This window comes from Pteropus vampyrus, unplaced genomic scaffold, assembly GCF_000151845.1.
Source record: "Pteropus vampyrus isolate Shadow unplaced genomic scaffold, Pvam_2.0 Scaffold238, whole genome shotgun sequence".
Taxonomy (NCBI): domain Eukaryota; kingdom Metazoa; phylum Chordata; class Mammalia; order Chiroptera; family Pteropodidae; genus Pteropus; species Pteropus vampyrus.
The window spans coordinates 1,073,296-1,081,540 of record NW_011889019.1 but is presented as its reverse complement, the minus strand read 5'-3'; the positions used below and the strand labels follow the sequence as shown (position 1 = coordinate 1,081,540).

Below are 8,245 nucleotides of genomic sequence, written 5' to 3'. Positions count from 1 at the left end.
GTGTGATGCCTCAATGCCAAATTCCTTTTAAAGCCTTTATCTTTCTTGTACTACCTTGTCAAACACAGTTAATGGCAACCAAGGCATGCGATTAACATTCTAATTTCCAGTCTCTTCACTTAAAGCCATAAGTTCATTCAGTTTATCATCTGTCTTCTAAGTTATAAGCAATAGTTTTACCAACTACTTTATTACTGCATAACATAGGTCACCTCCTTCCAGCTTTTAGTAACATTTCTTTGACTCGCACCATGCGTCTCAAAGGCAATGTATTTTTGTTGCAGTAGCATGACGCTTTTGATAACGATTTCTGTATTAGTCAGGATAACGAGGTTATGCTCCAGTAACAAATAGCCCCAAATCTCAGAGACTTATAAAAATAACAGTTTTTATTTTCCTCATCCATATTACATATCAATCTTAATTAGCTATCCCTCTGCTCTACATCATCTTTATTCCAGAACACAGGGTGATCTGGCATGTTGTTTGCCTTCTGAGAAAGAGAAAAGAGGGTATGGTGAATCCTGCAGTAGCTCTTAAAGCTTTCTCTCACATATAGTCAGAGCAGGTAAAGTGGCTATTCCTGACATCATTGGGGCAGAGAAATATAACCTTCCGCCTGGGAAGGGCAGCAAATATTGTGAACAATAGTCACATTTATCACATTTATGATTTTTCTTTTATATCCTGGGAGCTCTGAAGAAGAGAGAAACAGCTGTCTTTATGTGGTGGTTTTGCCCAGAGCTGCCTACAGCTAGAGTAAGACAGGGTGACCTGTCAAAATACCTTACAGACCTAGCTAGGCCTTTGATCTTCATGATGGTTGGCCCCAGCCCTGTGGCTCTGATGCACAGAATTGTATCTGTCATTCCTTTTTCTTTACCAGCCCTCTGTCAGGAGGAAATTTGATTAGACGGACTGTTTTCTCTAGAGTTTGCTACCCCAAACCTCGTGCCTCTGGGGCATTAGTAAATCCATTTTTTGACCTCCGGCTTAAATTGACTCATTTATGTTTTTCCTCCCCAGCTGTCTTTTGGGGAGACATTGCCTTAGATGAAGAGGACCTGAAGTTATTTCACATCGACAAGGCTCGAGACTGGATCAAGCAGTCGGTGGAGGAAACAGGACATGGAACAGGTAAGTACTGCATTTCCCTCTTCCTCTGCTGCAGGGGGAGGGGTCAGGGACTCCAGCAGGGGTAGATGTGGACCATAGATCATTAGTATTTGACCTGTCAGTCCAGTACCCACCTGTCTGTGAAAAACCAGAGGAGTCACCACTGTAGACTATGGAGCTGGAGCCTCCAAGTGTGCTGGATCCCTTGAGAAGATCTAGTGTGCCTCTTTATCTGGGCTCAGAGAGTCAGACTGGAGCTCAGTGGAGGTTCTCAGGACTCTGGCCTGGAGTCCAGCACTTCCCAGCTGGAGAGGATTCTGGGTGGGCTCCATTTAGGGCTTGTCTGATGATGATGCTAATAATGATGATTAGCACTGGGGAGATGTTTGCCCATGGGTTATCCTGCACTTATTTGGCTGACAACCCAGGTGAAAATCCCCTGAGGCCAGGAAACCAGGATGGGGCTTCAGGCTTTGATTACTGTTTGATTACCTCCTTTCCGCTACCGTGGGGTCAATAATTATGGGACTGGTCTCTTGAGTTCTCTTCACCTCACCTCACTACCCACTGGACCAGATGTCTCAGCTCTGTGGAATCTTCATTCTTGGAAGCACCTGGGGAGGCTGAGCTGTGGGGCTGGTGAGCTGGCATGGCTGATGATGGCTTGTTATTTGGTAACTAAAGCTCATGTGTGCGTAACCCCACACTGTCTCCGCTACTTGTGACCCTTTCACTCACCCTCCCTTTCTTTTTCTTGAGGCTTTAAAAAAAATGTGGTAAGAATACTACACATGAAATCTACTCTCTTCAACTTTTAAGTGTACAATACAGTATTATAAACTACAGGCATAATGTGGCTTGGCATATCTCCAGAACTTATTCATCTTTCATAACTGAAGCTTTGTACCCTTCTTTTGAGCATCTATCACGGGCCAAGTGCAGTGCTGGAGAGAGAAAGAGGAATACGATGTGACCTCTGCCTTCAAAGTGACCTTTTGCACCAGGCAGACAGAGTTTATACCTGGACAAGCTCTCTAACATCTCCAAGGTTCAGTTTACCTACCTGTGAAATGGGGATGAGACCAGCACTCACTGCATAAGGGGTTGGGAGGATCATTTCTGAGGGTAATGGGCTAGCCTAGTGCCTGGCACATAACAAGTTCTCAGGCCATGGCAGATATTATCACTAAGATGCTCCCAGTCTAGTGGAATGAGACTGAAGTGTAAATAGATAAACTTTAATTCCTCCTGGCAAGTGCTGTAATGAACCAGGAGCAATGAGAAGAAAGACGAGTGAGTGGAGAAGCCTACCTAGGCAAGCTAAGAAAGCCATCGTGGGAATGGGCACTCTTACCTTCTGTCTTAAAAAATGAGTAGAGTTTCTGAAGTGAAGAATCGAGGAAAGACATTTCAGGCAGAGGGGGAGCTATGTGCAACGGTGACGAGTGTGAGAGGGGCTGTCTTTATTCAGGGAACAGAAGAAAGGTGCAGTCACGGGAAGGTGGCTCTTTGGGGTGGGTTATTGTAGAGAGATGCACCTGGAGAGGTTGGCTGGGGTAGATGGTGAAGATGCCTGTCGGAGGGGTGCGTGGACATGTGCCCAGAGTAGGGGACAACTCCCACAAAGCTCTATGCCAGTTGAGCTAATGAGCCGGGGATTTCCCCTGTGAGTTGCAGGGGCCCTGCCTGAGGTTTCTGAGTAGGAGTGTGATATGACCTGCTCAGCTCTTACTTGAGGTGGTTTTGGTGGAGTCCTCTCTCCCCCTGCTCTCCCCAGCCTCCGGCTGCCCTGAGGATGTTGGATTCCTGGCTGGAAGCTTGGGCAGCCTCACTGCACTGCTTGCTGGTGGTGATGGTCGGGGAGGAGTTGTCAGGCAACCCCTTCCCATGCTGCTGATGTACTTGGCGGCATCCAGAACATCCTTCATTCCTGAGGTTCCTTGCAAGGCTCTGAGATTCCACTAGAGCTGATTCAGCAATTCTTAATTTCAGCATTTCCTGGCACAAAAGGCCCTGGAATCTGTTATCTGCTTGGTAGGGAAGGAAGAGAATAGACCGTATTCACATGTCTGGATGCGGTCCCCATTCATTCATTCATTCACTGAAACCTCTATTGAGCGTCTGCTTTGTGCCAGGTCCTGTGTTAAGTCCTGAGAAGGTATAAATTGAGTTTTCTCTTCTTCAGGATTCAGTAGCTAGTGGAAGAGATGGGTGCAGAAACAAGAGAGAGAGCTGAAGACTTAGAGGCAGGGTACCAGGAAGCACAGGCAGCACCAAGGATGGAGGCCATCACTGAAAGGGGGGAGTCAGGAAGGCTTCCCAGAGGAGGGGTTCTGGGGAGATGGCAGGGTGTGCTAGACTGGGGAGTAAGACATCAGAGCACAGAGGACATTCCAGACCGTGGGAGGGGCACGCAAGGGGGTGGGATAGAGTCACCATGAGGAGCTTCCATGGCCTCCTTGTCCAGTGGTTGGTTCCCTCTTTTGCTGGAGGGGGAGGGTGGGAATGTGCCCAGAGTGGTGAGCAACTCCTCTGGCTCATGAGGAACATAGCAGCTACAGGGACCGGGCCCAGTCCTGGGCTCCAAGCTCCTCACAGAGGTGGGGGGCCAGGGGAGAGCAAGAGGGCAAAGATTGTTAGGAGGTCAGGGGGTCCCCTTTGCCAGTGGCTGGGAGGAGGGAGGAGCAGTTAGGCTTCTTTTTGGTCTCTGATTCTATTACTATCATTTCTTAGGGTCCGGGGGGCCTTTTATGTAGGATTTGAAAATGTCTATTTGAATTTTAAATGGGGTTTTAGAAACCAAATTATTTTTTTTAAACCAATATACACAACCTTAATTGACCTCTAACAAAAGGAAGCATCTTTTCATTATTCTAGCACCCCAACTAATTATACTCTTCCCCCCAGCTCTTACTTGGGAGCCTAGAGAAGTTGATCTGATTGTATGCAATCTTATTGTGGTTAAATTTTTTTTTTAACTTTTCTTTTGCATCATTACTTAAAAATAGTGAACTTCACCTATCTCAGCCCTGCAGTATGAATAGTTTTTACCTACATCCACATAACCACCACCCAGACCAAGGAATGGAATATTTACAGAACCTAAAGATTCCCTTATGACAGTACCCATCCCACAGTAGCCACTATTCTGACCTCTGTTCCACAGATTCATTTTACCTGCATAAAGGAGTCATGCTGTATGTTTTGTGTCTGTCTTTTTTCATTCAGCTTTATGCTGTGAAATTCCCCCCTGTTGCTGAGTAAAGCAGTAGTAGTTCATTCTCTTTCATCGCGGTGCAGTATTCTATTGTGTGAATGTCCCTTAGTGTATTCATCCTTTTGTTGATAGACATTTGGACAGTTCACTGTTTTCAGCTATGATAAATAAAGTTACTACTGACATTCTTGTACGTATCTTTTGGTAGACACAAGCTCTCATTTCTATTGGGCATATATACCCAGGAGTGGAATTGCTGGGTCGTAGGGTATACATAAATTTAGCTTTGGTAGATATTGTCCAACCATGTTCCAAAGCAGTTGTACCAATATACACTCTGTGTGGGTACATATAGATTTGGAAAGCAGGAGGGGTAGCCACGCAGGATCAAAATGAGGCCTTTTGGGTCTTTGGTCTTTCCAGCTTGGGGACCTGCCACACATTCTCTGGGCCATCATAATTGTTAGTTGATGCCCACCCACCATCATGAAATGCTCAGAGTTGCCCCTATTAGCAACCCTTGTGCCGTCCTTGGGAGATCTGCTGTGGCACAGCATAGGGGCTCAGGCTTGGCAAATGTGAGTGAGAGACCCCAGAGAGAGGCTGGGAGTGGCTAGCCACCATGCCAGCTGTATTCCCAGCTGGGTAGAGTTGCCTGTGCAGAAGGTTGTCTGAGGATGCTTCAGTGAAGGGAAGCCTAGCAGCCCTGCCTTTACCTTCTTCATGGCACTGCCCCAAGGCCTATGTGGTCAGCCTTGTGGTCTAAGAACTTGAGTGCCTGTCTTCTCTTTTCTTCTCCCCTGTGAGCCAAGAAAGGGCAGAGCCTACACTATATTAAGCTTCGGATCCCCCATAGGTGGCCCAGCTCCTTGTACTTAGAAGGTACTGGCCAACATCGGTGGAGAAGGCAGGAAGAAGAGGTGGAAGGTAGACAGAGACTGGCAGACCTTGGAGCCATCCTCCTGGGGGCTTAAGAGAGGAAGAGCTCCAACGGGGCTTTGCTTCCAGAAAGATGTTTAAAATACTGGTCAGTTACGGGCTTTGGAGTCAGATTGCCTGGGCTCAAATCTTTGATCTGAGTCTCAGTTTCTTCTGTCAAATGAGAGTAGTGATGTTTTGAGGACAAAAAAAAAAAAAAAAAAAGAATATGCATAAAATGCTTAGCACAGTGTCTGGCACATAATAAATGCTCAATAATATCAACTCTGCCTCTTCCTCCTCATTATTACTAGTCATATTTGAGAAATCCACAGACTTGGGAGGGCTCAAGGTTAAAGTAGAGAATGGGGGAAATTTGCTATGTGCTGGAGGGTTGAACGTTGGGGGCTTGGGCCTGAGGCCTTTGAAACATGCACTACCTGGTGTTTCTTCCTTTCCAAGCTTCATATATATACATATACATGTATATATATGTACACACACACACACACACACACACACACACACACACACACACATTTTTTTTCATTGCCTATTTTTTTTCATTGCATTTTTATGACAATGTGATTTTTATCCTGATTACTTTTCTCTGAGGGCCAAGAATACTTTGCATCTATCTAGAATAGTTATTTTATTTTCAGAATGGGAATATTTTTTATTGTTTTTGCTGATTAAACTAATACTACCAGTTGTTAAAAAAAAATTCAAGAGCTCAAAATTGTAGAAAGTAGAAAGTGAAAAACCCCGTTATCCCAGCCCCGGGGATCCCCGTCATTATCTGTCTGATGGATTCCTTCCAGCCTTACTATGCTCGGGCTTTGAACATACAGATATTTTGTAAAACATAAAAGAGATTGCTCTCAACACGCTCTTGTGTAACCTGTGTCTTTCACTTAACATGCCTCATGGATATCTTCTCATGCAGTGCATTGTGGTCTATCGCATTTAATGCACAACTCTGCCACCATTTATGGAACTAATGCCATACAAATGGGCACGGAGGTTGTTTTCCTTTTCCTTTTTTTCTGCAATGTTTTTTCCTGTTAGAAACATTACTACTGTGAACAGCATTTATATAAATCTTTAAACGTTTGCTTTGATTTTTAAGGAATAAATTAAAAAGGGACCACATCTTTATCTCTACTTCGTACTTCCAGATGTTCGAAAGGATGTATTCTTAGGTATAAGTTATTTTGTTTTCAAGCTTAAGTTCTCTTGTTTTTTGGTGGGAGGAGGGACCTCAAAAGTGAATCTTTGGAGGGGGATGGGCTGCAGTGCAGCCCCAGAGGCCTCCTTTCCCTGGTTTGTAGTGTGAACTTGGTGCTGTTTTCCTGGCTTTAGAATGAAACAATGTCACTGCTCTAGAAGGGACCTAGTTGGCCTCATTTCCTAGAAGAGCCCAATGTCCAAAATTCAGTCAGTGGCAGAACCAGGACTAGAACACAAATTTCCTATCTCACAGGCCGTGTGTCTTCCCCTGTACCAATCTGTCCCCCATGTTGCTACTTAAAAGGAATGGAGAAAAACTGAAGTACATGTAAGCATCCCTTTGCTGTCACTGGAAAGTAGGCTGGAGTCTATCTGGACCAAGGGATGATCAAAGACCTTGTGCTTGGGTTGGTTTAAGAGCCCACTCAGGATGCTGCACTGGCCACAAAAATAAAAAGCCACGGAGGGCTCTGGGACCCCCAGCAGGGAGCACCCTCGCTGTTCACTTAGGGCCCCAGGCTCGTGGTGATTAGTTCCAATCCATCTCCCCTGCTCTAGTCTCTCTTCCCCACTCCTGCTTCCAAGTGATCTTCCTAACTCTGACCTTGCAGCCCCTGTCCTGGGTTGAATAGTGTCCTCCCAAATTCATGTTTCCCTCGAACCTCAGAATGTGACCTTATTTAGAAATTTGCAGATCTAGTTAGTTAAGGATCTTGCGATGAGACCTTAGAGTGGCCCTTAAATCCAGTGACTCGTAAGAAGAGGACACAAAGAGGTACCGAGAGGAAGGCCACGTGAAGACGGAGGCAGAGCTTGGAGTGATGCAGCTGCAAGCCAAGGAACACTGAGGATTGCCGGGAGCCACACGAGCTAGGAAGAGGCAAGGAAGGGTTCTTCCGCAGAGCCTTCGGAGGGAGCATGGCCCTGCCAACACCTTGGTTTCAGACTTCTGGCCTCCAGAACTGTGAGAGACTAGATTTCTGTTGTTTTAAGCCGTGCACTTTGTGGTAATTTGTTATGTCAGCCTAGGAAACTAATGAAGTATGCTTCTTAAAACACGTCAGTGGCTGCCTGTTATTTATCAGAAACATTCCTTAGTCTGACCCCAAGGGCCACAACCTACATATCCAGCTCCCTTCCTTCTCCTTCTCCCACCAAACACAGTGACACTTTGTACAAGCCCCGAGTGTCCTTCCTTCAGCCTCTGTTCCCGCTATGCTCTCTGCTCCAGGTCTCCATTTACAGAAAAAGAAATGAAGGCCCAGAGAAAGGCAGTGACTTATCCAGGGCCCTACAACTGGTGTGCATAAAAGACACCTCTTTACTCCACACAGCTGCCAGCTTAGGAGGCTGCCTGGGTTGACAGTGCTGTTAAAATTAGCCTCATTTTGTGCTTTGGATTTCTTCCAATTTTTGGACAGCCCCATTCCCCTGCCACAGGAGCTGCCAGAGGAAGTGGCAGCAGCATTTTGGATGTGTGTGGGGGCAAGGAGGCAAGAGCACATTCTTCAGGAAGAGAAAGTTCTTCTGTATGCATTTTATTTGCAGTGAGAAGAATAGGAGTTCTGGGCAGGCATGGGCCAAGCCGTTCTATGAATGGGGCCCTTGAATTAACATTGCAGAATTTCCTAAAGCTGCTAATCGGATTAGCCGTGTAGTGAAGGAAGTACTTAGCGGGACACACACACAGACACACACGCAGGCACACACACTCTCCCACCCTCTTGCATCCTCTTCAATGTGATGGTGCAGATCCTGACAGCC

General features: G+C 46.0%; 1 protein-coding gene across 1 annotated transcript in view; it reads left to right on the top strand.

Annotated features, from left to right (window-relative positions):
- Positions 1 to 8,245, top strand: part of TLL2 (tolloid like 2) — a 127,410-nt gene that overhangs the window by 28,275 nt on the left and 90,890 nt on the right. The window lies entirely within an intron of this gene.